At 60.5% G+C, this 3,204-nt stretch overlaps 1 protein-coding gene across 1 annotated transcript in view; it reads right to left on the bottom strand.

Annotated features, from left to right (window-relative positions):
- GSE1 (Gse1 coiled-coil protein) overlaps positions 1 to 615 on the bottom strand; it is a 30,359-nt gene extending 29,744 nt beyond the window's left edge. The window contains exon 1 of the mRNA XM_010579619.1: positions 534 to 615. The gene's annotated coding sequence lies outside the window, so the exon portion shown is untranslated. The remainder of the gene's footprint in view (positions 1 to 533) is intronic.
- Between the last annotated feature and the right edge of the window lie 2,589 nt (positions 616 to 3,204).

The raw sequence follows: 3,204 nt of genomic DNA, 5'->3' as shown, positions 1-3,204 counted from the left end.
CCCCTCCATGGCATGAGCCGTAAAAATTAATTTGCAAACATGTCATTACACAATAGCTGTACAGGCAATAAACCTGTAATTACAGGCGGCTGGGGGAGCGGGCAGGCAGGCAGGGAGGGCAGGCAGGGAGGGCAGGCCTGCCTGCCAGCTCGGGCTTTGGGGTTTCGCCTCCCCCCTGCTCTCTTTGTTCATTATGCAAACGAGAATTGCTTCACTCCTGGAAGTTGGGCTCCACTTCAAAGGGGCGCGCTGCCTGCGCTGCCTGCGCTGCCTGTACTCCCCACCCTGCCAAGAAAACCCTAACGCCGCCCCAGCACCCAGCACCCCGAGCCGGCAGCTCCCGTTGCTTCGCCGGGATGGGGAAACCGAGGCACGGCGCCCGGGGAGCCCCATTGGGAAACCAGCCCGGCCCTTTGCGACATCGGCCCAACCGAATTATCCGCCACCCTCCTCCTCGGTCGTCCCCGCTCTGCGGGCGATCGCGCGCGCGCGCCGGCGGCGAGCGTTCCCCCTGCCTCAGTTTACCCACTTACCACCCCGCAGGAGACGGGACGCAGGGCACCGGCGTGAGACACCCGCCTGACCGCCCAGCAGCCGGCTCTGCCACGCCTCGCCTTGCCCCTCGTTAGCGGGAGAGCTTGACGAGCCTGACCCACTTCCCCGAGCGCCGGGAGGATTAATTGGTTCCTTGCTCGCGCGAAGCCGCCGGGAGCTGGGGCAGGTGCCAGGCGGGATTAGCAAAGCATGAGAGCGCAGCTCGCGGGGCCGGCCGGGCAAGCACGCCGCCGGCCCTGCCCACGCCGAGCAAGCGAGCCAAGGCCACGGCCGATGGGCGCGGGGTGCCCGCCACGGTACCCTCGCCACGGGGACGCCGCGTGCCGGGGATGCCGGACCTCCTTGGGGATGCTCGACCTCCTCACGGGGGTCCCCAAGGAAGGGGACGCAGCCGTGCCGGGGACACCCACGCCGCGGTCCCTGGCGGGATGCCCATCCCCAAGCAGCCCGCCTTAGGGAAACTGAGGCGCGGTCGGTCTCCACCAGGCTCTGCCGCGACCCGGCACCCTGAAAGCATCTGCTGGTGGGGATGCATGAGCGAGAAGAGGAGCGAGCGGCCGCCTCTCACCGTAAATAAGCGGCTCAGCGATGATTTCCTGCTCTTGTTGACCTTTGACTATGCAGAATAAAGACATAAATCCATATTTTAAACCCATCTGAGCGCCAGCCAGGCCCACAAAGCCATTTACAGCCTGCGATTTGGACGGGGCAGTGAGCAGGAAAGCGATGGTTTCTCGAGGTGACATTCCCCAGGAGGGAAATGAAGTGTTTTATTTGCAGATATATAGGGCACGGTCGTTCCTTCGCTTCCCCTTCCCTCCGCCCTCGGCTCATAAATAAAACATACGGCCGCGTAACCGGCTAATTACGGGAGGATGGCAAAACCCCGCCGGTCGCTGGGAAAAGAAATCAGCTTTTTAATCAGCCCACTTTCCTCCCCATCTAACTTAAGCAGAAACGGGCATTTCGGGTGCCGGGATGGATCCGAGACTCTCCGGCGGCTCGTAGGCTCCCGACGGGGTTGTGCACCCCGATCCCTTGAGGCGGGTTTGGGTTTGGGTTTGGATGGGGGGGGCGGGGGTTCAAGCTGCTTCTTTTTTTTTTTTTTTTTCCCTGGCTGGGAAAAGGATGTCTTTGAAAAGTCTAATTGTTCCTTACACATTAGATACATTAATGAGGTCTCTGATCAAGCGGCTGGCTCTCTGGCAAGGAGGCTTCAAGTAGCAATTTTCCATTTGTGTTTCAAATTTTAATGAATGTTCCTGTCTCCGGCTGCGATGCGCGGTGATAATCCGCACGGCTCGGGTCAGCGCCGGAGCAGGGGCTGCCGCACGGGAGGGCTTGTACAAGGGTTTGATTTCTTTGGGGAATAGTTCATACAAAAAATGGTAATGGCAGAAGACAGTCTTCCTTCCCCCTCGGCTGCCAGAGCCCGAGAGCTACAAATCAGAGGGTTATTATTTCTTTCCGATGTCCCTAAAGTATCCTATATCTTTAGCAGGAGAGTAAAGTTCAGCCCTGATAAGATTGCGGCGCTGGGTGAGACACGCTTTTCCTTTCCTCCTGCCTTTTTGGTTTTTTTTTTTCCTCCAACTCCTTCTCCCTCTCCCTCCATCCCTGCGGTGGCCGGAGGGGGGTCCCCAGGGCCAGCAGCCAGCAGCCCCCAGCCCACCCCAGGGGCCACCGGCGGGCAGGGCAGAGCCCCCGCCCCCCCCCATCCAAGGGCCGGATCCGGAACCCACCCCGCCAGGACAAGATTTTTATAACCTTGTTTTGGCATGCCTGCCATTAACTTAATTTAACATCCATATTGCCGCTACTTAATTAAATAGATGAACTCATTTTACATTTGCAAGTCTTAATTCATCCTGAACAAAATTGGCCGTGTTTCGTTCTTTCTACGCTACCAGCTCCCCGGAACAAATGACTGCCTTTTGTAGTTAACTGCTAGTACAGGTTAAAAGCTAATTAGCAGCCCGGGTTGGGTGTTAACTTCCTTATTTATCACCCGGCGCCACTCGATTAGCGAGGGGGCGCAGGCTGGCACTTCCTCGTCCGTGCGTGGGCCCCGTTTCTGCAGGGGTGATGCCCGCGCTCCTGGGCCAACGGCGCTGGATGCGTGCGTCGACGGATGCTCGGCGCTCGGTCCATCACCCTCGGCAAGCTCGGCAGCACCCCACCGTCACGCCGGCACCCAACCGTCGCCCGAGAACGCCGGGAGAGCACCATCGCGGGCGCTGCCGTGCCCGGCGCAACCTCTCCGTAGATATTTGGGCAGAGGCTTGGAAAAATCAAGCGCCGCTGCCGCCACGGTTTTCCAAGCGTGGCTCCGGTGCTCCCGCCCGCACCAACCGGCGACGCCTGGAAGCCTCCGGTGGGAAAACCGCGTCGAGGTTCCCGGCATCCTGGCACGGTGCTGCGCTGGTTGCGGTGGGGGGGTACGGGCAAAGCCGGGGGACGCAGGGGGGGACCCGGCGGCGGCCCGGCGAGGCTGAGCCTGGCAGGAAGCCGCTCCAGGAAGGCTCATCTGGTTTGACTAACAAATCGCTAACTGCTTCCCCCGAGGCAGGTGGAAGGAAACAAGTTCCGTGGCTGTAAACAACCCCCCCTTCGCCGCCACGGCCCCCCGCTTCCCACCCCTGGCCCCCC

Source organism: Haliaeetus leucocephalus, unplaced genomic scaffold (assembly GCF_000737465.1).
Source record: "Haliaeetus leucocephalus isolate CR32 unplaced genomic scaffold, Haliaeetus_leucocephalus-4.0 Scaffold668, whole genome shotgun sequence".
In the NCBI taxonomy this organism is placed as follows: domain Eukaryota; kingdom Metazoa; phylum Chordata; class Aves; order Accipitriformes; family Accipitridae; genus Haliaeetus; species Haliaeetus leucocephalus.
Note: the sequence above shows the minus strand (reverse complement) of the source record. Positions and strands in the feature narration are given on the sequence as shown.